The sequence below is a fragment of the Giraffa tippelskirchi genome, chromosome 1 (genome assembly GCF_054371585.1).
Source record: "Giraffa tippelskirchi isolate mGirTip1 chromosome 1, T2T-mGirTip1v1.2.pri, whole genome shotgun sequence".
Classification (NCBI taxonomy): domain Eukaryota; kingdom Metazoa; phylum Chordata; class Mammalia; order Artiodactyla; family Giraffidae; genus Giraffa; species Giraffa tippelskirchi.
The window spans coordinates 73,901,775-73,927,514 of record NC_137275.1 but is presented as its reverse complement, the minus strand read 5'-3'; the positions used below and the strand labels follow the sequence as shown (position 1 = coordinate 73,927,514).

Below are 25,740 nucleotides of genomic sequence, written 5' to 3'. Positions count from 1 at the left end.
CCTTTACCCCTCCCACCCCACTGTGGTCCTGTTAGTTCCACACCCCTTAAATCTTACTTCCATTCACCTTCACTGCAACTATTATCTTACTTGACCACTGTTGTCTCACCTGGGATACTACAAGAACCTCTTTATTTTTCAAACCGTGGCCAAAATAAACTTTCTAAAATGCATTTTCAGTAATATATTTTCAACATCTGCTTAAAATCCTCCATGACTCTAGGATCCTCCGGATAAAATTTAAACTTCTCAGAGTTGCATAGAAGACCCTTTGTGATTGATTCTTACCTATGACTCCAGTCCTGTTCCTTTAATTGCCTGTCTCACACTAAGCTCAAGCCATACACAGTATTTCATTTCCTTCTTTTTATATCATGTCTCTTTCTCTAGGCCCTTACACATGCTGTCTTTGTCTCTCAACTCTGACCAGTCATTCAGAGCTCAGTTCTGAAATCACATCCTTTAGGAAACCTGTCCTGGTTCCTACCCTCACTTTGGCTAGGTTGGTATCTCTAATATGTTTCCAAAGCATTCCTGTGATAGTAATGACCCTTCTCTATCGGGGCTGATTGCTTATCTCTCATGACCTCTGAATAGGTTAGGTGTTTTTTGAGGACGGGATCAAGGTCTTATTTACCATTATATCTCCAACCACTCATCACAGTGCCTGATGTAGGACATTTATTTAATAAATATTCTTGAAATAATAGCTGACTAACTAAGAATGAATCCTGAAAGGTCATCTATCACAATGTTTCTCAACCTATTTTTTCCATTATTGTCCAATAAGGAGAAAAAATTAATCTGATATAATATCTCCATAAATGTGTATGGTCAGTCACTGCAGCAAAGACTGACCCAGGCATCAAACCCGGGTCTCCTGCATCTCCTTCAATGCAGGCAGATTCTTTACCACTGAGCCAACAGGGAAGCCCATCTTCCTAAGGAGAGAAATTAAATACTAAGGAATAATACAATTGAACTTTGAAAGGCTGTGAACCATTGTAATATCTAAGAGAATGGGGAAGGAAACCAATAATGATTTCCAGAGTGCTGTCATGTCTATATCTATTTATATCAGCCATAGTAAGGAAAGAACACTTTTTTCTATATGTGAATAGACTGAAGGATTATTTTGATCTCACTTTTTAGTTAATAATTTTCTTATACCCTCTTTGTGTTTTGAGCTGGAGGCAAATTTTTACTTACCAATGATAAGGTTTTGTGCTATTACTTGATTATTCAATTACTTTGTGAAAAACCTGAATGTTTACTTTGTGACATTAAAACACCTAGTGTATTTATCAAATCAGCACATTCTTCAGTGAAAATACCAAAATACTAGAAATACCAAATACAAAAACACCAAAATACGAGAAATGTGTTCTCAGAAATCATCATTTCAGGGTTTGCACAATTGACAAATATAGTCTTTTAGTTACTAGCTAGGGTTATATTTTTGGTATTCCTTAGGTTTTCCACTGTCTTGGACCTTCTGAAATGACCTGCAATAATGACAGTTTGTGATTCCACAGAAAACAAATCACTGCCAGTCTTTAGTTGTGGTCTTGTGTTGTAATTTTGTATGATATGGCTCATTCCATTGCATCAGCCATAAAAGTTACAACACAGCTGAGGCCAGCTGTTCACATAGTGGACATTTATTGGATTTAGTTTGGTATGTTCTGCTTGAATGTGTCCAGTGCAGATTCCTCGGGATACCTGTGGTCCAGTGCATTCCAAGCAAGCTTCTCCCTTTTGGAAGAGTAATCTTTATGTGTATGTCTTATTTTCTTCCAGCTGATTTTTTATCCTCGTATCTGGGCTTTCATCTAGATTCTCTGCCCTAACATTTTTTTAATTTTAGGGTTTTTTCTTTTCCTTCTGGTATTTTCTAGTTAATTGACTGTTTTGCTCTGCTGCCAAATAACCCTCTGTGTTGCTGTCATGGTACTACGCCTATAGAGAGAGCTTATTAGATATAGGGTGACAAACTGAATGACTGATTTTCTCGTACTTATTACTATGGACAAAGTCTTCCTACTATAACAGAATTTGGTATGTAAGTTTTTCCTACTCTTAATCCTATGCACTACCCTAAAGAATAAATTATCAGTTATTTTTAATTAATTTATTTATTTTATCCCTTTATTATTACTATTATTTTGCTGCATCAAGTCTTAATTGTGGCATGTGGGCTCTTCGTTGTAGCACGTGGGCTTCTCTCTAGTTGTGGCCTACGGGCTTAGTTGCACGTGGGCTTCTCTCTGGTTGTGGCATAGGGGCTTAGTTGCCCAGTGGCACGTGGGATCTTAGTTCTCTGATCAGAGTTTGAACCATTTCCTGCATTAAAAGGCAGATTCTTAACCACTGGACCACCAAGGAAGTCCCACAAAATATTAATTATCTAGATTCAAAATTTTAATGCATAAGAAAAACACTTCTTAAAGAGATTTTAAACTCAAGATGGATATCTGTATCTTGTATTCTTCAGGCACAGCCATGCTCAGAGGCAAAGGATAAGATGACATGTCTCTCCTCAACTTTTAAAATCTAAAAAGAATTAAACAACTTATAATAAAATCAGATGGAATAAAGTGATGACAAGTTAACTAATAATAGACCAAGTCAGAAATAAAATCAATCAGATTAAGCAAGAAATTCAACAACTCTGGAAAACATGATTTTCTGCCACTGTCATCACTGTCACCACCAAAAATGTTGAAATGCCTATTCCACCTGATATCTGACAAAGTCTCTCTTTTGAAAGAATAACCTTTATATGCAAAAATGTGAAGGTTTTGGCATTTTTACATCAGGTATCTAAAAGCCTAGAAATAATTATTCTTTGATAGAAATATAAAATTAAATGTCTCCAAAAGGCTAAGTTAACTATTCCCAATAGTAAAAGGAAAATAGTATAATTATGGGATGGTGGACTGGAGAGCCCATTAAATTCAAGTTTTTGTGATATAAATCCACCAAGTTATAAAATCTTTTAAAACACGTGGAACTTATTTTTTTGAAATCTCATGAGCTGGCATCAGAAGATGATGTCCTCCCTTAGTCTTGTGGCTTTACGTGTAGGGTGGGGGTCAAGGGATTTGCCTACAATTTCAAGCTGATTCAAAACCAGAGTCAAGTCCTCCTTGTAATTATGTTTTCCTGTAATAGCTCAAGAGCTCCTACTCCACATTCAAGTTCATATTTTATTAAGGTAAATTGGCAGAGTCTTTCCTTCTGTTGGTATTACTGTGTCAGTGAGAAGCCGCCACCCGTGAGAGACCAGGAATGGTCTCTGTGGTAGAAGAAGTGTTGGCCACCATAAGAGACAGAAGTTCCCCAGGGATTTGGATATTTTAAGTTTGGTGGTAGATTCTGTTAAGGAATGGGGAGGTGGGGGTTGCCTCACGAAATAACATGTTATTTGAGAACAATCAAATCTAAAGGGCTGCAAAGAAGGAAACAGAGTGTATCAAATGAAACATTGGATTCTAAAGGACCTCTGGCCAGTTCAGGGGCCCATGGAGAAGTTACAACCATAATACCAATGAGAGCTGGGGTAGCAGGGGTGGGGGTAGGAGGTGGGAACAAAGATAGTGGCAGAAGAAAAGATGGATCTAATAGAGAAACTAAGCACTTCACTGTGCCTAATCATAAGAAAGGCACAGAAATTCAGAACTTCACAAAGCTCTTTCATGACACTGGTGGGAAAATCTTTTTTGTTTCATCTGTTTTCTAGAATAAAATTCATATTTCAAGAGAGAATTTGATTAACATAATCTAGACACTTGTCCAAAAATTTGAAGAAAGATTATGATTTTCTAAAACACACTGTTGCTAAGCAATACTATTCCATACACCCAAAGTCTATAGACCTATTTGTCCACTTAATGACCACAAAGGTACCCATGGAGGGAGGAGCCTCTCAATTTCAGTTTTTTCATGAGGTCCAAATTGGTATAGATAAGTCAGTAGTAATAGAAGCCGTTTTTCCTCTTGGTAAGTCTGTGATGTTGTAAGCCATAGACTCTCCAAAATTCTATCCATCCATCCATCAATTCATCTATCCATCATTTTCAATACCTGCTAGGTACTAGGCACAATGACAAATGAATACTAGGGATACAAAAATATCCCAATAAGAAGATACAAAGTTATCCCAATAAAATTAAAAAAAATTGTCCATAATTTCTTCATGAAGAGTCTAAGGTAAGCTCACTAGTGGCATTTTGATATCTAAGTGCCTTCTAAGATGACAAAAGAAGTCATCAGGCAAAGCCTTTTATAATATTTCTGCATTTGACTTTTTTTTTCCTTTCTCAAAGAACAGATAGCAAACTTAACAAAACTAAAGAAAATAAACACATTCTCAGGAAACTTTTTAAAGATTCCCATGTGGGTAAGTTTAAACTTAGTTAAAGTGAAAGATTTTTTTCATTGTTTTAAATATATGAAAAATACTTAATCAGCTCCAAAATACATAAATTAATTTCATTTCCAGAGGATTGGAAATCAATTTGCCTGCCTCTTACTACAAGGTTTCTTCTATTTCATTTTCACATTGACATTATTCTTTAGAACCATACCAAAGTTATAGGCTCTACAAATGGAATTACATTTTTAGCATACACACTAGAGAAGAAGCTTGCGGACCCACTTGAAACTTGCAAACAGCCTTATGTATATGGAGAACAGTAGTTACTGCAGTATCCAACTTGCTAGACAACACTGCAAAAACAACCATGGTGCTATTTTTGGTTTAACTCTTTAGACGATCTAACTCAGAATGCATTTTCATTTTCCTTGTTAATTGCGCCATGCTTTGGCCAGTGGTCCCGTGATTGTGTCCATGTAAGGCAGAGTTGATGCAGTGAATTAAGCATACTTGCTAGGATGAACTTAATATTGTTTCAAAGCTGTTAAGGCTTAAAATAGCAATAGACTCCAGTTCAACCTTGGGGCCTTTAACAAAGTTGGTATTTTAAAAAACTAAAGTATAAATACAAATAGTAAACTACATAGATCTTAAGTGAATAATTCATTGCTGCTGCTGCTAAGTCGCTTCAGTCGTGTCCGACTCTGTGCGACCCCATAGACGGCAGCCCACCAGGCTCCGCCGTCCCTGGGATTCTCCAGGCAAGAATACTGGAGTGGGTTGCCATTTCCTTCTCCAGTGCATGAAAGGGAAAAGTGAAAGTGAAGTCGCTCAGTCGTGTCCGACTCTTAGCGACCCCATGGACTGCAGCCTACCAGGCTCCTCTGTCCATGGGATTTTCCAGGCAAGGGTACTGGAGTGGGGTGCCATTGCCTTCTCCGAATAATTCATTAAGTTTTGATAATTGTTTATATCCAGATCAACACAGAGCATTTGCCTTACTCTAAAAGTTCTCTCATATTCTTTCCTAGTCTGTTCCCTCTGTCTGCCAGAGTCAACCACAAGTCTGCTTTTCATCCCATAGGTAAGTTTTGTTATCTCTTTTTAAAAAAATATTTATTTATTTGTCTGCACCAGGACTTAGCTGTGGAATGCAGGATCTTTAGTTGTGGCCTGTAGGTTTTATTAGTTGTGGCATGTGGGATCTAGTTCCCTGACCAGGGATTGAACCCAAGTCTTCTGCATTGGGATCGTGGAGTCTTAGCCACTAGACCACCAGGGAAGTCCCTGCTATCTCTTAAAGTTTATAGAAATGAAATTCTACAGTAAGTCTTCTTTCATGTCTGACTTCTTCCATTGAGCATCATACTTTTTATATCCATTCAGTTTGATTATGTATCAGTAGTTCACTGTTTTTATTGATGAGTAATATTCCATTATATAAATACACCACAATTTGATTATTCATACTCCAGTTAATAGATATTTAGTTTGTTTCCAATTTTTTTCTGGCATGAAAAAAGCTACAGTAAACATTAATGTACCTATCTTTTTATGGATATATGACATACTTAGTTTTAAATTTAAGCTATAATGACATCAGAGCATTGATACTTAAGCTTTAATTAAGTGGCTACCTTGAGTAAAATCAGAGTGTAAAAGGACAAGGGCCACCACAATGCATTTAGTAGGTCTATAACCAGGGACAGGGAGGGGAACAGCAGGACACACCAAGGGCTCCACACTGCACTGCTCTCACATCAGCTCTGAGCACTTCATCCTCACTGCACTGGGAGCTGTCATGGGAAAGTAGACTCAGTTAGAGTTATACCACGGAAAGACAAACTTAGAGACAAATCTACTTGGGTTAAGTTCTGACTCTGTAAGGTAAGACAAATTGATTGACCACTTTGAGCCTCAGTCATTCTCATCTTTAAGATAAAAAAATTCCTAGTGTGATGGGTAAAAAACTAGTTAAGGTCACAGCAAATTTAATTTGTACAAAATAATATCAGAGATAGCTTAATTTGTGTATCATAATGAGACAAGATTCTTTACCATCTGAGCCACCAGGGAAGCCCCAATGAGACAAAATATGTTAAGACTGTAATTTGAATCCTAGCTCATACCCTGGGATGATTTAAATTAAAACATTTTTGGGGAATTCCCTGGTAGTCCCATGGTTAGGACTCCACGCTTCCACGGCAAGGGGCACTGATTCTATCCCTGGTCAGGGAACTAGGGTTGCTCAAGCTGTGTGGCAAGGCCAAAAATACTTTTTGTTCTTGAATGTTGACTAGGCTTGTTGTGGTGATCATTTCACAATATATATAAATATCAAATCATTATGTTGTACACATGAAACTAATATAATGTGGTATATAAATTATACCTCAATACAAAAAGAGGAAGTTTTGTTTTAATCAAGTGATTCTCTGGTTGAACTTACATAGGGCAAATTGATGCAATAAATTCCACATACTTTGGTGGATAAACTCCCTAATGTTAGCAGCTTAATAAATAAAATGCCATTTAGGGATCCTTCCCTTAAACTTTGCAAAATGTTCACTGTTGGTATTCTCTATCATCAAAATTAATTCCAAAGGGACATCTGTTAATGAAATTTCACATACTTCATCTTTGAAAATGTCTTTCCATGCAGATAAATCCAGCCAAATACTGATATCAGTCCATAGCATGTGATTTTAGTTGAGCATGTTCATTACTGGGAAGGCATGGATAGAATTCTGTCAAGTTTGTCTCTTGATATTTGCCTTTTATCCTGTCATTACATTGTAATTAATCATCTTCAACTGAAGTTAAATGGCAACGCCTCAGTTTTATTAGTTAAATAAATTTTTGTTGTTAAATAAGTTTTAAAATATAAAATTTTGTTCATACCTCCATGGAAGCCTGAAAATGCCACTGGAACTACAGTTTGAAGTTGGAAAATATATCTGCTGCAAATTTTGTAAGAATGGAGAACTCACTTCTTGTTTGAACATTTGACAGCCTGGGAAATATAAAAAGCATTGCAGATATAACCAAGAATTACTAACCCCTATCATAGTGATTATTTTATAATGTGTGCAAATGTCAAATCATTGTATAATACACTTGAATTAACATAACATCATACACCAACTGTATTTCAATTAAAAAAATACTTGTTGGTCCCTAATAACTTACATTTTCATTTACTTAGGTGATAATTGGAATTTTGTATTAAATGTAGTAAAATACAATACTATTCTAAGCTTAAACTAATATTTGCATTTCATTACTTTAATCTACAACACAATTTAATGCATGACTCCCTGAAACATTTTTTCATATATTCAGTTCAGTTCAGTCACTCAGTCGTGTCCAACTCTTTGCGACCCCATGAACCGCAGCATGCCAGGCCTCCCTGTCCATCACCAACTCCCAGAGTCCACCCAAACCCATGTCCATTGAGTTGGTGATGCCATCTAACCATCTCATTCTCTGTCGTCCCCTTCTCCTCCTGCCCTCAATCTTTCCCAGCATCAGGGTCTTTTCCAGTGAGTCAGCTCTTCGTATCAGGTGGCCAAAGTTTTGCAGTTTCAGCTTCAGCATCAGTCCTACCAATGAATATTCAGAACTGATTTCCTTTAGGATGGACTGGTTGGATCTCCTTGCAGTCCAAGGGACTCTCAAGAGTCTTTTCCAACAACACAGTTCAAAAGCATCAGTTCTTCGGTGCTCAGCTTTCTTCATAGTCCAACTCTCACATCCATACATGACTACTGGAAAAACCATAGCCTTGACTAGACAGACCTTTGTTGACAAAGTAATATCTCTGCTTTTCAATATGCTATCTAAGTTGGTCATAACTTTCCTTCCAAGGAGTAAGCGTCTTTTAATTTCATGGCTGCAATCACCATCTGCAGTGATTCTGGAGCCCAGAAAAATAAAGTCAGCCACTGTTTCCCCATCTATTTGCCAATGAAGTGATGGGACCAGATGCCATGATCTTAGTTTTCTGAACGTTGAGCTTTAAGCCAACTTTTTCACTCTCCTCTTTCACTTTCATCAAGAGGCTCTTTAGTTCCTCTTCACTTTCTGCCATAAGGGTGGTGTCATCTGCATGTCTGAGGTTATTGATATTTCTCCCGGCAATCTTGATTCCAGCTTGTGCTTCCTCTAGCCCAGCGTTTCTCATGATGTACTCTGCATATAAGTTAAATAAGCAGGGTGACAATATACAGCCTTGACGGACTCCTTTTCCTATTTGGAACCAGTCTGTTGTTCCATGTCCAGTTCTAACTGTTGCTTCCTGACCTGCATACAAGTTTCCCAAGAAGCAGGTCAGGTGGTCTGGTATTCCCATCTCTTTTAGAATTTTCCAGTTTATTGTGTTCCAACAGTCAAAGGCTTTGGCATAGTCAATAAAGCAGAAATAGATGTTTTTCTGGCGCTCTCTTGCTTTTTTGATGATTCATCGGGTGTTGGCAATTTGATCTCTGGTTCCTCTGCCTTTTCTAAAACCAGCTTGAACATCTGGAAGTTCACAGTTCACGTATTGCTGAAGCCTGGCTTGGAGAATTTTGAGTATTACTTTACTAGCATGTGAGATGAGTGCAATTGTGTGGTAGTTTGAGCATTCTTTGGCATCGCCTTTCATTGGGATTGGAATGAAAACTGACCTTTTCCAGTCCTGTGGCCACTACTGAGTTTTCCAAATTTGCTGGCATATTAAGTGCAGAACTTTCACAGCATCATCTTTCATATATTATTTTGTTATAATAATTGTTTATTATGTTCTATAGTCCGTTAGAATTCATTGCTTTTTCTATTCTTTTCCTGACTCTTGTACCTTTTTTTTCAGTATCCATTACCTCCTGGTTTGGGCTTTTCTATTAAGTGTTTTGGAAACCAATATGGGCTAGAGAGCATTAGTTTTGTTGTTAAAATATTGCATCACCAAATTTTACTGTATTGTCATTTTTAAATAATGTTGTAAAAGTCAGTAGCAAATTTAGATTGTTGATATAACTGTTCATCTTTTATTAGAATTAAGAGTCATTTTAGCTTCTCAGCCTCAGTTTCTATATTTTTAAAATAATTTATTTATTTATTTATTTTTTGGTTGTTCTGGGTCTTCATTTCTGCACGCAGGCTTTCTCTAGTTACAGCAAGTGGGAGTTACTCCTCTTTGTTGGGTGCTTGGGCTTCTGTTTGTGGTGGTTTCTCTTGTTGTGGAGCACAGCCTCTAGGTGCACGGGCTGCAGAAGTTTTGGCCAGAGGACTCAGAAGTTGCAGCTTGTGGGCTTTAGAGCACTGGGTCAGTAGTTGTGGCTCACGAGTTGAGTTGCTCCACGGCATGTGGGATCTTCCTGGACCAGGGATCGAATCCTTGTCTCCTGCGTTGTCAGGCAGATTCTTATCCACTCCCACCAGGAAGTCTTTCAGTTTCCATGTTTTTAATATGAGGATCATGATACCTATTTTAAAGTCCTTATGAGCAATAAGATAGTACATATGGAATGTCTGCTTTTGTGAGTCTTCAATATAGTTCACGTCTTGGATGGTTAGAATTAAAGTTAGGGATAGAGTTAGGATTACATAAACGTAATATTAAACATTCCTTTTATAATTTTTGCATACATATATTCCTTTTATCTTGAAACATCTCAAAAAATTTATTGTTCATATGATAGTTCACTTTCATCATACTCTAGAGAAACACAGATGTATAATTTCCTAAATCTCATATGTATGAATGTTAAGTGTCCTTAATATATACCTTAATATATATATGTGTATGTGTGTGTATCTAAATATAATATGTTGTGCATATATTTAAAACAACCTTTCCTCTACTGTTTTATTATGTCTATAAATATGTTGCCTTTTCACTAATTAAACATTTTAGTGAGAAAATTAGGGAGGAAAATGAAAAAATATCAGCCACCATTCCTTGAGGCATATCATTCACAGACCATAGAAAAAGAACAAACAGTTTGTGGACCACTGTAGCCAGAAACCAACCATTAGCAAACCAATGCGTTTCAAATGCAGAGGGTCACAGGGAACCCGCTATGATCTGCTGACTCCAAGGACCTCAAGAGTGACACCCCTTGCAGCAATGTTTTCTTGGGTGGCATCTTGTTAACTCACGAACCGCAAAGTTTCATGCTTAAAATGTGGTTGAAAATTTAAGTAGAAACCTGTAAATGAGTAGCTTAGTGTCTTAAAACCATATCTTAAGCCAAATGGAGGTGTGGCTCCATGATGTTTCTCTTTAGATGCCTGAACTTTGAAGAGCAAAGGGTTAGATCACTTTGAGGCATTTCTTACATGTATATAGAGGCTTCTTTCTTCTTATTTTCTCCCCCAAATATTATTTTCATAGCTTGGTGAAATAAGAGTCACCTTTTATATTTGCCATGTTTGAACTGAAGACTGTGGTGGTGGTTTTAATAACTCAAGAGTATTCACATGTTTCCACCCTGGAGCTATTCTAAAGAGAAACCACAGTTCCAGAAATAAGCAAAGCAAACAAAACAGAAAACTCATGTGATGTCTTTTAGATTGCAGGTAGTAAGGTTACTGGTAAAACAATGTTTGGCTCTGCAAATATATTTTCCCCTGCTTTTAAGATGTAAATATAATTAGATATTTCTGCTCAGCTTTATTTTGGGGTCCTCTGAAAGTCAATGGCAGGTCAGAAGGGTCCTGAATAGGATGAGTCCTGGAGAGCTGGAAGACCTTGCCTGCTTGCCTGCTGTCCTGGTCTCAGGAGTGACATTCTGTTGGCCTATTCTCCTGGTCCTCCTTTGAATCTTGGTGAAAACAAGATTTCCTTCTCTGGGGCTTCCCCCTTTCTGATTTCTTGTCCTTTCTGAAGACCAAAGATTCTAGAGCTTCTTGCTGTTATCACCTTTCTGAAGACTAATAAAGAATGAGTTGTTTATTCATTCACCAAGTATCTAGAGATCATCTACTATGAATATGGTCATAGGATGCTAGGCTAGGCATTCAAGAGTATAAAAAGAAATGAAGAATACAATCTGCAGTCTGGTGAAAAATACTAAATAGAAAATTTATGTTACAGTGCAAGTCCATAAGTTAGCTGAGAAAGTGATGGTCAATGGAAGCCATATTGTCCAGCAGGGTGAACTTGGGCATGGTCTGTGTGGCAGGTGTAAAAACCAAAGTGTCTGGAAGGATAGGTGCTTATTTTGTGAATCATCATTTGTTTTCAAGAACAAGTTTTCTCACACTACCTCAAACGGGGAGTTGTAGAGCTACTCAGCAAACCTGGAATGTCAGGGTCAGCCTTTCTTCCCCTAACTTGGTCTATGTCTCACTTTCTTTGTGGTCTCTCCTCTCCTGTCTGTCCTGCATGATTCTTGGTTTCTGCTCTCCCTTAATCTCAGCTTGGATGTACTTTGAAAGAACTCAACTCCAATTTCAACACTGGAAATATGCCTAACATAGACTCAGGAGTTGTAATGACACCAATTCTATTGTATGATTTTGTGTAACTTCCAGAAGCACTCAAAACCCAGATGTAGGAATGGAGAATCTAGGCAGTAAACTGGATGTGGGACTGGCAGGATATACGATGAATGTGATAAAAGCAAATGGACGCAAGGACATTACAACTATGGAAAGAAAGAATTTTAACTAATGAGATCAAAACTGTATTAGGAAGTTGAAAGGGACAAAAACATTAGGAAAAAGAGGAAAGTTCAGGGACCTGGGTTGGAGATGTCAACTATAAATTGGAGCTTGCCAAGGGTATTTGCCAGCAACTGAGCTACAACAACAAGGACATGTATTTGCCATCGCCTCTGCAGAGGTTGAATCCTGTACTGCTGCAGCTGTTGACCCTTGACATGCCCTGATGGGAGTTCAGGGTGGAGAATGAGGCACCTTGTGCTCCAGGAAAACTGGTAGAACAGGTCTTTTAGATAGTTAGATATTTTCAGGAACTAATTTTATGATCCCAATCCATGCATCTCCTCATATCTAGAAAAGCACTAAATCCCTTCGTGATGACATCCACTCCTCATGACCAGCAGAAAACCTTTTTTAAAACAAGTGCTTGATTGCATTGAACTTCCCCTTCACCAAAATCACACCACTTTGGAGAAGTTTCTCAGAGCTATCTGAGGTGCTGCCCTTTGGGCTGCAGTCCTCATTTTGCCCCAAATAAAACTTAACTCACAATTCTCACATTGTGCATCATTTTTAGTTGACAGAGATATTGGATTAATAAGTGGTATTTAGTTTTCCATTTGCAGTAGATCTCCCCTCATGATTAATTTACAGAAGTTACTTTTTCTTGCAGAAAGAGTTACTGTAGTAAGCTGATGTGTAACAAAGACTATTCCAGGGAAATCATCTGCGTTTGAGACAATAGAGTAGAGTGGGAGTTAGGAAGTGTTACGATAGCTATTGTAGTGCCTGTGTGGGAGTAGATGATTTTATTTTAAGTTAATGCAGTGGTGGGAGGGAAAATATCCAGTTGGCTTGGAGGTGAGTACCACTGAAGGTTCTATTCTAAGAGGAGATTTTCCCTTTTCTTGGACTATTTAAGAATGGTGAACTAAGGACTTTGAATTTTAACTTAGTGGGTAGAAAAGAGCTTGTAAATTAAAATGTGGATTCTAGTCTGATATAAGATAGCTGAGGAGCCTATATAGCTGGAAGATGTCGATTCTGAGCATACGTTTCCACAGCTGCTGAGGGGAGTTTATTCCTTAGTAGAGTAAGAATGTGGTAAGTTTTGTTTATTTGTTTGTTTATTTGGCCACCCCACACAGCATGTAGGATTTTAATTTTCCAACCAGGGATTGAATCCACAGCCCCTGCAGTGGAAGTACAGAGTCTTAACCACTGAACTTCCAGGGGAAGTCCCAGAATGTGGTCATTTTTGAGCAAGCATCACTGGCTGTGGGTATGAGTTCTTTTTCTGACACACAAGCACGTGCGCACACACACACACCTCTGAAGTTTGTACTTATTCCCATAGGTCTTTCTGGATATATGATCATCAGGTGTGCTCAATTGCTTCAGTCGTGCCCAACTCTTTGCAACCCCATGAACTGAAGCCCACCAGACTCCTCTGTCCATGGAATTTTCCAGACAAGACTGCTGGAGTGCGTTGCCATTTCCTTCTCAAGGGGATCTTCCTGACCCAGGGATCGAATCTGTGTCTCTTGCTGTCTCTTGCCCTGACAGGCAGTATCATCAGGAGTGCCAGGATATAAGGCTTGAACTAGAGTACTCAAGGGCCAGGAGGCCTGCTTCTGGGTTTAGGGAAATTTGATACAGCATGGATTTTCAGAAAAAGATGGGTGAGGAGTTTACATCCCAGAAGGACACAGTCTCCTGGAGTACTTAGGACCTACCAGCTGAATACATAAACATTGCGGACATGACTGCATGTCTTTTAGCCTACAGTTTGTGTCAATGAGGGTAAGCTGTATCTTTGGAAAATCCAAAAATTGGATTTCAAAGGTAACCTAGGAATATAATTAAAGTAGATGATCTCACACCTGTCTCCACATGTTTAGAATAAGCTTCAAAGTGGCTGTGACTCTTGAGCTAAGCTTGGAAATAGCATGTAGAATATATTTGTCTGTAACATTCTTTATGCTTTTTTAAATTTAAGGTGAGGTTTACAATACGTAAAACTAGCCATTAAAATTTGACAATTCAGTAGCATCTCGTGTATTCACAATATTGTACAACCATCACCTTTATGTATTTCCAAAATATTTTCCTCACCACTGAAGGAAACCTGACACCATTAAGCACTTCATGGCTTTTCTGCATTCATACTATTTTCACCTTCCTAAAGGTGCTCCTGTCTCCTGGTCCTGTGTGGAAATTCAAACCAGTTTACGCTGGAAATGAAAAATCTAAAAAGGAAATGACACAGAAGGAAGGCTAGGTCTGGGGCCAGGAACTGGATTTAATGCCATATTCTGCCTTCAGTTAGAATTTTTCTTGGAAGACCTGCATGCTGGCCGTAGGCTCTGGTCCTCTGTTTTAAAAAAATTTTATTTTCTGTATGTGGGAATAATTTTACATGAATGCATAATGCAGATTGTATTATAGGTGCTGGTTATTTTAAGCTCAGTCTTGTATTTTGCATTTTGGGTTCTCATTTTTCCCTTCTATCATACATAACCTGCTCCTCTCCTACATAAACCATGTTCTCATTCATAACAACTTAGTATGTATCCTTACACTTCTTCATCATGCTCATAGAATCCTGTGGTTGTGATTTAGTCACTAAGTTGTGTCTGACTCTTGCGACTGCATGGACTGTGGCCTACCAGGTTCTTCTGTCCATGGGATTTCCCAGGCAAGAATACCAGAGTGAGCTGCCTTCTCTAGGGGATCCTCCCAACCCAGGGATTGAACCCGGATCTATGAATTGCAGGCAGTCTCCTGCATTTCAGGTGGATTCTTTACAGGTGGTTCTTTACTAACCACCAGGGAAGCCCATAGCATCCTATGTATGTTATTTGCTCAGTTGTGTCTGACTCTTTGCGACCCCTTGGACTGTAGCCCACCAGGCTCCTCTGTCCATGGGATTTCCCAGGCAATAATACTGGAGTGGATTCCAATTTTCAATATAGATTTTCAATTTTGTTGTTATGGACAACTTAATCTTTCCTGTATCCGTGGCTATGTGTGATTTCTCATTCTTAATGTCATGTATTTTTTTACCCTCAATTTTTCTAAATTATGCTCATCTGAGAGTGGGTTAGCTTTCTCACTTGTTTTAAAAAACCAATACTTTGCATGTATACTTCTTGTTTCTATTTAGTATTTTATTATGCTTTATTTGGGCTTCCCCTGTGGCTCAGCTGGTAAAGAATCCTCCTGTAATGAGGGAGACCTGGGTTCTATCCCTGGATTGGGAAGATCCTCTGGAGAAGGGAAAGGCTACCTAGTTCAGTATTCTGGCCTGGAGAATTCCAGGGACTGTATAGTCCATGGGGTCACAAAGAGTTGGACACGACTGAGCAACTTTCACTATGCTTTATTTGTTTCATCTTTTTATTTAAATAATTCCATCTGCCCAAAAACTTTGGATTATTTTATGCTTCTTTTTCTAATTTCTTAACATGAGTACTTTGCCCCTTTTTTTGGTTTTTCTTCTTTAAAAATGAAGTCAATCACAGCTACAGATCTTCATCTTAGTTCCATTGGTTTTCAGAATAAGAATTCCTCTTCATTGCTTTCTTGATATAATTTCAGTTTGATTTCCTGTTTATTTGAAGAATTTCCCAAGGTAATGATTCTTTATATTCACATCATTAAAATTTTGGTGATTTTTTTCATTATTTATTTCTAATTTTATTAGATTATGCTAATCAAATGTATTTCTTTTTCTTTGGGATGGTTTTGGTCACTGACTCCTGTACTATGTTATGACCTCCATTGATGGTTCTTCAGGCACTCTGTCTACCAGATCTAATCCCTTCAATCTATTTGGTACCTCCATTGTATAATCATAGATTTGATTTAGGTCATACCTAAATGGCCTAGTGGTTTTCCTACTTTCTTCAATTTAAGCCTAAATTTTGCAATATGAAGTTCATGATCTGAGCCAGTCAGCTCAGGTCTAGTTTTTGATGATCATATAGAGCTTCTACATTTTTGGCTACAAAGAATATAATCAATCTGAAATCAGTATTGACCATTTGGTGATGTCCATGTGTAAAGTCATCTCTTATGTTGTTGAAAAAGAGTGTTTGCTATGACCAGTATGTTCTCTTGACAAAACTCTATTAGACTTTACCCTGCTTCATTTTGTACTCCAATGCTAAACTTGCCTGTTACTCCAGGTATCTCTTGACTTCCTACTTTTGTATTCCCCTATGATGAAAAGGATATCTTTTGGGGTGTTAGTTCTAGAAGGTGCTATAGGTTTTCATAGAACCAGTCAACTTCAGCTTCTTCCTCATTAGTGGTTGGGGCATATACTTGGATTACTGTGATATTGAATGGTTTGCTTGGAAATGAACTAGACCATTCTGTTGTTTTTGAGATTGCACCCAAGTACTGCGTTTTGGACTCTTTTGTTGACATGAGGGCTACTCCATTTCTTCTAAGGGATTCCTGCCCACAGTAGTTCAGTTATACACAACTGAATGCAGAGTTTCAGAGAATAGCAAGGAGAGATAAGAAGGCCTTCTTAAAGGAACAAACAAAAAAAATAGAGAAAAAATAGAATTAGAAAGACTAAAGATCTCTTCAAGAGAATTGGAAATATTTTCATTACATGCAAGGGACTATTACAAGCAAGGATGGGTATGATAAAGGACAAAAACAGTAAGGACCTAACAGAAGCAGAAGATATTAAGAAGAGGTGGCAAGAATACACAGAAGAACTGTACAAAAAAGATCTTCACGACCCAGATAATCACCATGGTGTGATCACTCACCTAGAGCCAGACATCCTGGAGTGTGAAGTCAAGTGGGCCTTAGGAAGCATTACTACAAAGTTAGTGGAAGTGATGGAATTCCAGCTATTTCAAATTCTAAAAGATGATGTTTTAAAGTGCTGCACTCAACATGTCTCCAATTTGGAAAACTCAGTAGTGGCCCCAGGACTGGAAAAGGTCATTTTTAATTCCAATCCAAAGAAGGCCAATGCCAAAGAAAGTTCATAATTGTACTACAGTACAGTTATGCTCATTTCACATGCTAATAAGGTTATACTCAAAATCCTTCAAGCTAGGTAGGCTTCAGCAGTATAAACCAAGAACTTCAAGATTACAAATTGGGTTTAGAAAAGGGAGAGGAAATGGGAAACAAATTAACAGCATCTGTTGGATCATAGAGAAAGCAAGGGAACTCCATAAAAACATCTACTTCTGCTTTGACTACACTAAAGCTTTTGACTGTGTAGAGCACAACAAACTGTGGGAAATTCTTAAAGAGATGGGAATAGCAGACAACCTTAGCTGTCTCCCAAGAAACCATTTGTATTCAGGTCAAGAAGCAACAGTTAGAACCATACACGGAACAACAGACTGACTCCAAATTGGGAAAGAAGTGCAGCAAGGCTGTGTTTTGTTACCCTGCTTCTTTGACTTATATGCAGAACACCATGTGAAATGCTAGGCTGGATGAATCACAAGTTGGAATCAAGATTGCTGGGAGAAATATCAACAACCTCAGATATGCAGATGATACCGCTCTAATGGGAGAAAGTGAAAAAGAACTAAAGAGCCTCTTGATGAAAGTGAAAGAGGAGAGTGAAAAGGCTGGCTTAAAACTCAACATTCAAAAAACACTTGCTCCTTGGAAAAAGAGCTATGACAAACCTAAACAGAGTATTAAAAAAGCAAAGACATCACTTTGATGACAAAGGTCTGTATAGTCAAAGCTATGATTTTTCCAGTAGTCATGAATGGATGTGAGAGTTGGACCATAAAGAAGGCTGAGTGCTGAAGAATTGATGCTTTCAAATTGTGGTGCTGGAGAAGACTCTTGAGAGTCCCTTGGGCAGCAAGGAGATCAAACCAGTCCATCCTAAAGGAAATAAACCCTGAATATTCATTGGAAGGACTGTTGCTGAAGTTGAAACTCCAATACTTTGGTCATCTGATGTGACGGGCCAGCTAATTGGAAAAGACTCTGCTGCTGGGAAGGATTGAAGGCAAATGGAGAAGAGGGCAGCAGAGATGAGATGGTTAGGTAGCATCACCAATTCAATGAACATGAATTTGAGGAAACTCTGTTAAATAGTGAAGAACAGGAAAGCCTGACGTGCTGCAGTCCATGGGGTCGCAAAGAGTCGGACATGACTTAGCAACTGAAAACAACAACAAAATCAAATGTAAGGTATAAAATCCCTAAGTTTTAATTTTTAAAATTTTCTTTGAGTAAGCACACCATTAATTTTTGTAAATGTTTCATAGACAAAGAGAAAAATGTGAATCTCTACTATAGGGATACTCAATTTCTCCACATCTTTGTTAATGTTTCGACTGTACTGCCATCCTATTTCAGAGCCGTGTAATTAAAGTCTTTAACTATAAGCATATTTTTATGACAGTTTCCTTGTCTTTCAATACTTGAATTTATACATTTTGTTTCTATAGTGTGTGGTATAATCATGCAATTCCCTAAATTATGCTTTTACTTGTTAAATAATCTCCCTCTTTATATGATTTGATGTATTGGGATTTGGGGGAGCTGCTCAATAAATAGCATCCCTCTTCTTCACCTAAGCATAACAAAGTAACAAATAAAAATTAATGGATGGTATATGCAAAACGCCTTCCTCATTTGAGGGCTCAGTACAAAATGAAAATATGAATCTCTTTGTTTAATACTAATTTGAATTTCAAGACAGAGATAGCAGAGCATAAACCAAGCCCAGGGACCTGTAAGCACAGAGACCTTCCAAGTGTGCAACTGTTCAGGAGGCAAGCCATATATATGCAATCAGCCTTGGGTATATGGAAGTCTAAGTACCAATGTGGTTACAATCGAGCAGTGTAGGAGAATGTGTGAGAGTAAAAAGAGCCTGGTAACTCAGACTTATTCTGCTGGTGACCAATAACACATTTTCCTATCAATAGTCCAATTCTATCAATGTTCAAAAAGTTGATAACTTACAAATCTGGTAGTACGTAAAACTATGTTAAGTGATGGCATATCACAGGTAATTACGTATCATAAAAGAAAGTTCTGAGTAATGACATTTAGTCTCCTCTCACCTATTTTTTGCATATTCTACTTTCTCTTAACTCTTGCAAAAAGATTTGCTGCTGAGTCATGGCAGCTAGATGTCTCAGGAGATAATCTTGCCTTCCTTCTCCACACACTATGAATAGCACAGGCATTGGCCATGTGCACTGAGCTCACAGCGAGCGAGAGCTGGGCTTCAACCCTAGAGTAAAGAGGCCACCCCCAGCGATGAGAAGGAGCTTATCCTTCACAGCAATTGCATTCTTGGCTTTTCTTCTGAGAAGATACAAGTGAAGGACACAATTAGTGTCAACAATGGTGGGGTGTGTTTATTTTTCATGGTGTGGACACCCAACTTCTGGGACTAGTTCTGAGGTCAGTGCACAAGCGGCCACCCAATGGTTTCTTTCTTTTTGGTCTTTGTTGTCCTGGAGGAGTTAGGACTAAAAAAGTAAGGGTCATGAATTTCTGGAAATATGACATGTTACAAAGGGATTTAAATGCAGTTATGTGATATGCCAATTGTGCACATGAATTCCAAGTTCTCATATTGAACCAACTTCTAGTAGCAGTTATGCTGTGAATAGGTTCAGACACAGCTTTGAGATTTGCAGTATCTTCTGAGACATTCTAACACTATTGAGTTGTATGCTCTAGTAAGTCAGGAGAAAAGGAGGGAATAATGAGTTCTGTCAGTGAGTTTTAGCCAGTGGATAGGAAGACATTTTGGAGAAAGAAATGGCAACCCATTCCAGTATCCTTGTCTGGAAAATCCCATGGACAGAGGAGCCTGGTGGGTGCAGTCCATGGAGTTGCAAAGCGTCGGGCATGACTGAGAGACTAACACTTCACTTCAGGAAGATATTTACATATCTCAAGAGCCAATGAATTACAAGCTTCAGTTAAATGTGAGCTGCTAAATGAGGATTACAAACTAGCTTTACTTGAAAATTGGGAATAAAATAATTCAAATCCAAGAGAATAAGTATGTACCCAGCTTTTCCTTTATGTTCAGAGTCATTGATATAGCAACTATAAAACAGTTCACTGTGTCCCATCACTGTCTTAAACAAGGATCTAGAGGCACCCTGATTAATACCACTGATATTTAAAAACAGACTACAAATCAGCATGCTGAGAAAGAAGCCTAACAATATATGAACTCTTCAAGAAGACTTTAAAGCCTTCACCTTGAAGAATGTACTTCCTGAATTTTTGTATTTTCAAAATAGATTACCTCTTTTCTTTATACATGAAATATAGTTTGGCTTTGTAGGGAATCTTTGGGTCATATTTTCCTTCTTTAAGAATTTTATAGATTTTGCTACAATTTTGATGTGCAATTTTGTTGTCAAGAAGTCCGAGAGTATTCTGACATTTTTTTTTCCCTTGTAAGTTAACTTGGGAGCTTACAATCTGATTTGCCTGGATACCCAAAGGATTCTCTATTTTTGAAGTCCAATAAACTTAATATTCTTCAGGGTTGACCATTTTTTATCAACTTGATAAAGCTCATGGGAGGTGGCTGCTGTGTTTTCATACAACCTCATCTTTTTAAAATTAAACTTTTATTTTATATAATTGGTTTACAGTGTTGTGTTAGTTTTAGGTATATAGCAAAGTGATTCAGTTATACACATATCCATTCTTTTTCAGATTCTTTTCCCATATAAGTTATTATAGAATATTGAGTAGAGTCCCCTGTGCTATACTGTAGATCCTTGTTGATTATCTATTTTATGTGTAGTAGTGTGTATTTGTTAATCCCAAACACCTAATTTATCCCTCCCCCCTCACCTTTCCCCTTTAATAACCGTAAGTTTGTGAGTTCTCTCACTTTCTGCACCCCAACCACACTGACTTCCTTTCTCTTTCTTAAACCCCCAAAGCCCTTACTGCCTCAGGGCCTTTGGACATCCACTCTTTCTGTCTGGAATACTGTTCTTCACATCTTCACCAGCCAACTTCCACAAACATCTCAGGTCTCAGTTCCTTATGCCTGACTTTGCCAGCCAGTTAAATCCTCCATTGTTGGTCTCAAAGTACCAGGCATTTCTCCTTCACAGAAATGATCACAATTGAATTGTTTATTTTGCAATTATTTTATTACCTCTGCCTTTCCCATTAGGCTCTCAGGTCAATGAGCAGTGAGAACAAATCTGTACCTTCATTTTATCCACAGTGATTCAGGCACATAGTGAGCCATCCAATACATGGTTAAATGACTTTAGAAGTCTTTCTTCCCTCCAGTAATAATGGTTGGTACTCTTTGAGCACGTACCCTATGCCAGGCACTATTAGAAGCATTTCTGACATGTGTTAGCCTATTTAACTCTCCCAACAACCCTGTGAGGTAGGCAGTGCTATTATCATCTCTGGTTTTCAGATTGGAAAATAGGCATAAATCTCACACAGTGTCAAAATGTTCAGAGTCTGTGTCTCCACAGCCAGCCTGGGAAGTCTGTTCCAGGTAAGCTGCTGCACCCGCTGAAGAAAAGCAGTGCTGACTGGTTTCATGACAAACTAGATTTAATTCATATTGAATATTAATTATAAAATAATGGAAAGCTTGCATACATACATTAATTCTCATTGAATGATGCACATTCTCCATTCTTTTTTTTTATAATATATCCATTCATTTATTTAATGAGTGTGTATTGAGCACTTATCATGTGCCAGAATGTGTGCTAGAAATTAAGAAATACAAAGGAGAATGAGAGAGTCTTTGCTCTTGAGATGTTCCCAGTCTGGTGGGATTAGTAGAAACATAAATCATTCAGGATAATTTTATAGGAACAATGATGAAGATGTTTACAGAGTGCTGGGAGCAAGGAGGGAAGACCAAAACTCAGTGTTCCCTAGCAAGGGGTGTGAATGGTCAGGAAAACAACTAGTCACCTCTTGGAGACTCTATATAAAAATGACTAGTGTAAGGTGTGTGCTCAGTCCCGTCTGACTCTTTGCAACGCTATGGGCTGACTGTAGCCCACCAGGCTCCTCTGTCCATGGGATTTCTCAGGCAAGAATACAGTAGTGGGTTGCCATTTCCTTCTCCAGGGGACCTTCCTGACCCAGGGATCAGAACTGCATCTCTTGTGTCTCCTGCATTGGCCCGCTGATTCTTTACCACTGAGCCACCAGGGAAGCCCTGTGTAAAGTAGGTCCCTGTTAAGGATTCTTAATACACTTTACTGTCTGTTTTTTTCTTAGCCCCAGTATATTTGCAGGGCTGCTAAAACAAAATACTTTAAACTGCATGTCGTAAACAACATAAAATTTTTCTTTCACCATGCTAGTGGCTGAAAGCCCAACATCAAGATGTCCTGGGGTTGGTTCCTTCTGAGGAAAATGAAGAAGAATCTGTTCCATGCCTTTCTGCTAGATTTGTATGGTTTGCTGGCAAACTTAAACTCTGCAAAGAATCAAAAACATCATTCTACTCCCTTCAAACCTGTCTTGTTTCAATGGTTACATTGTATTAAGCACAAATTTATTCATTCTCATTATAGTATTTCCATAATAATTGCTCTTCAGTGATAAATATGAATATGATTAAATATATCTAAATACATAGAATTCTGCTTTATGAAATCCCTCCCAGAAATATAGGCATTCTTGTCTAATTTCAAACACCTGGTTATTGTATACCAGAAAACACAACAGCAACAACAATTTTTAAATAGACAAAACTTACTGTGCTCTGTAGGGCTTCCCAAGTGGCTCAGTGGTAAAGAATCCGCCTGCCAAATGCAGGAAACACAGGAGATGTGGGTTTGATCCCTGGGTCAGGAGAGATTCCCTCTGGAGAAGGAAATGACAACCCACTTCAGTATCCATGCATAGAAAATTCCATAGGCAGAGGAGCCTGGCAGGCTATGTACATGGAGCTGCAAAGAGTCAGAGACAACTTAGCACATATGCACAACAAAGCACAACTGTACTTTGTATCCAAAGCATCACTTACTGTCTGGAAGAAAATAGCCAAACCTTCCTGGTCTTTGGGGACAGTCTACACAGTGTTTCTTTCCTGATGCTTATGTCCTTCTTTAGTTGATCGATGCCCTTATTCTCGAATTTACTTTCTTGGATTTTTCAGATATAAGTGTGTCAAAGAATCTTTTCCTTATACCCTCTCTTTCTCTGTGTCTCATTTCTTCCTCTTTTCAACCCATCCATAAACCCAAAACCCACCAAAATATGGCTGATCATGTTTCAACACACTGCTATAAAATATCTGTAAACAGCATGAAGGAGGTTGCCCAAGCATGTTTATTCTTAGCTCTGCGAAGCATGAGTAGCATAAGGAGCATTGAGCTCTTCACCATCCACTACCCATGGTCCTATGGGGCCTGGACTCCACCTCGCTGGGGCAGGCACATGCCTACAGTCCCCACCGGTGGAGCCTTGGCACTAGGATCCAAACTGCCAGGTCTCGGATCCTAGGCCTGAACAGTCAGCCTGTGCGGTGGTCTCTGGTGGTCCACACTCCACACTATGATTTTGAGCAGCCCTATATGCTTGTGCTTCAGTTGCTTCTCCTGGTCAACAGGCCCTGCTCAGGTGCATCAACTCCCGCACTTGGAGCTTCTTAAAATGTCAGGCTTATTAAGGTGCAACTTGCATATAATAACATACAGTTGGATAAGTTTTGACAAATGCATACAGTCCTGGAACCATCACAATTGATTAATAGATATGATATTTTCATCACCATGAAGTTTTATCAAGCCCCTTTGCACTCAATACCCTTTCCCATCCCCAGGCATATAGTAAGAAATGAATATTTGATGAACAAATTTTAGTTACCTTGTACACACAGTGAGTTCTAACATCCAATAACTGGAACTCAGTTTGAGTATCACAACAACAAGAAACCCATCATTTAATCCAGGAAGCACAATACATTGGGGAAAACAACAACAACAACAACAAAGGTAGCAAAATTCTCTGAGGAAACTTCAGTATACAATACATGATCAGATAAGAGAAATCCATAAAAAGAGAGAGGAAAAAAATCAAAGATTTTTGGAATATCATTATATTCTCAAAAGAAAAACAATTTAAAACATTTGAAGTAAATCTGACTCAAATGCCACATAAACCTGAGTGTGAAGGAGGTCATGGGACAAACTTTAACAAATCACTGCACACTACAGACTGTCAGTCTGCCAGCCAATGGCACCATTATCGACTGGGAAGCTTTTTAAAGATAAACATTCCAAGCCCCTTGCCTGTGTATTTTTATTTAGGGGTCTTGCATGAGGTTCAGGGCTCAGTATTTTTAAAAGCTTTCTCAGTCCATGATTCTACTAGCTGTGGAAACTTCTTCCTAACACCTTCACCCCTCACCACCTCAGTGCACACTTTTTTTCTTACAGAAGAAAATAAAGCTTGGTGTATTTCCTGAACTTGGAGATGCATGGCTGAAGACAGAAAGTACCTTCCATTTTCTTAGTTGTCACGAACTTTTGTGACTAAGAGAAACGGATAATTGCCAAGCTCAGAAACACCTGGAAATAAAAGAGGTGGTTATTATAAAAATAAGCACCTGCAGACAGTATTTATTTTATTGAAAAAGTAATGGTTTAGAGGAAAAATCCAAGCTATAATAAAATTAATTACTGTTCTACAAACCATCCTACAGGAGGGTTTTCTATGAAAGGGGGATTCATTGTCACCATTCAGCTGTGTGCATGGCAGGGAGCTAACAGCTGTGGCTGCTCTTAGAACCTGCATTATGTGATAACCTGCTGCTGCTGCTAAGTCACTTCAGTTGTGTCCGACTCTGTGCGACCCCATAGACGGCAGCCCACCAGGCTCCCCCGTCCCTGGGATTCTCCAGGCAAGAATACTGGAGTGGGTTGCCATTGCCTTTTCCAGTGCATGAAAGTGAAAAGTGAAAGTGAAGTCGCTCAGTCGTGTCCGACTCTTAGCGACCCCATGGACGGCAGCCTACCAGGCTCCTCTGTCCATGAGATTTTCCAGGCAAGAGTACTGGAGTGGGTTGCCATTGCCTTCTCTGTGTGATAACCTGGAAGGGTCCAAAAAGGTTTACCCACCCAGGAGTCACAGAACTCTGGTCTTCCTCAAAAGGTTACTAGATGGTCCACAAAGTAAATATTTATCATGTAATTTTTAAAGCTGCTATTTTCTCCTTTTTTGGCGTTTCACAAGGAATATTAGCAAACTAAAGGCCCTGAATGGTCCTGCAATCAAGAGCCCATTAATTTTGTCTGTTCTACTGGTACCCAAATTTATTTGACACAGTTTACTTTTTATATATATACAATCTTGGAAATGGTACTCCAGACATTATCATGGCAAATTTTGTAATTCCAATAAGATCAAGAAAAAGTAAATTGGTGATCATCTATGAACAAAGATGAGCAAAGCCTTAGGATAATTTGGAATAATAATATTTGATTGTTAACGTTGATAATAACACAGTTTCTGGGTCAAGATAGAGTATGTAAGCATATTAGTAACATAAGTGACAATTCAAAGGAAATATTTTAGAAATTTAAGACCATCTACTAGTTTAAAATATTTTAGCAATATTTGTATCCTTAAAGTTATCAGGATAATTTAAAATATTGTTACCTACTCATTGAAGTAATTCCTAGTGTAACTGAAAGTGAAGTCTCGCTGCTGGCCTCTCAAAAACT

General features: G+C 38.4%; 2 long non-coding RNA genes across 2 annotated transcripts in view; one reads left to right on the top strand and one right to left on the bottom strand.

Annotated features, from left to right (window-relative positions):
- LOC145546576 (uncharacterized) overlaps positions 1-25,740 on the top strand; it is a 266,864-nt gene that overhangs the window by 190,835 nt on the left and 50,289 nt on the right. The window contains exon 4 of the long non-coding RNA XR_014083043.1: positions 5,410-5,462. This is a non-coding gene — a long non-coding RNA (uncharacterized LOC145546576). The remainder of the gene's footprint in view (positions 1-5,409; positions 5,463-25,740) is intronic.
- The window catches only part of LOC145546579 (uncharacterized), a 35,322-nt gene continuing 15,565 nt past the window's right edge, over positions 5,984-25,740 (bottom strand). Inside the window, exons 2-4 of the long non-coding RNA XR_014083046.1 lie at positions 22,770-22,876; positions 7,280-7,391; positions 5,984-6,174 (exon numbers count right to left, since the gene is read on the bottom strand). This is a non-coding gene — a long non-coding RNA (uncharacterized LOC145546579). The remainder of the gene's footprint in view (positions 6,175-7,279; positions 7,392-22,769; positions 22,877-25,740) is intronic.